We start from the raw sequence: 543 nt of genomic DNA on the forward strand, positions 1-543 counted from the left end.
GATCCATGTCATATTCAGCTCGGTGATTTCCTCGAGGGAGGAAAAGGAATGGAATTCGGGGTGGGGGGGGACACAGGGGGCGTCCGAGTTTGCCGTGGGAATGTGGGCGAGTCGTATTTTTGTGTCACTGAAGATGGATATAATACTATCTACTCCTGCTGTTTTAGAGAAAAGAGGATGTGAAAATAAATGTAAAATGCATACAGTACGGCCTAGTGCACAGTAGTGTCCAATTATCTACCTGCCTATCAATCATCGATCCTTATTTAACTCTCAATCATCTGCGTATAACCATTTCTCGTATCTATCTATGTGTCTTCTATATCATCTATTAATCATGTATCGATCCTGTATCACCTATCTGTTAAAAAATAATCTGAAGAAAGTAGAAAAAAATGTTAACTTTGACAAAATTATGCAAGTCTCTTCCCGTTGATTTTATTATCCTTTCCGCCAAGTTTCTGCTTAAGAGCATCACGCTTTCAATTTTAAATAACGGGCATGGCGGTCCCGCAGGCAGACTTCTGAATCCTTGCTGCCCAC

Source organism: Pteropus medius, unplaced genomic scaffold (assembly GCF_902729225.1).
Source record: "Pteropus medius unplaced genomic scaffold, Ma_sr-lr_union100, whole genome shotgun sequence".
NCBI lineage: Eukaryota > Metazoa > Chordata > Mammalia > Chiroptera > Pteropodidae > Pteropus > Pteropus medius.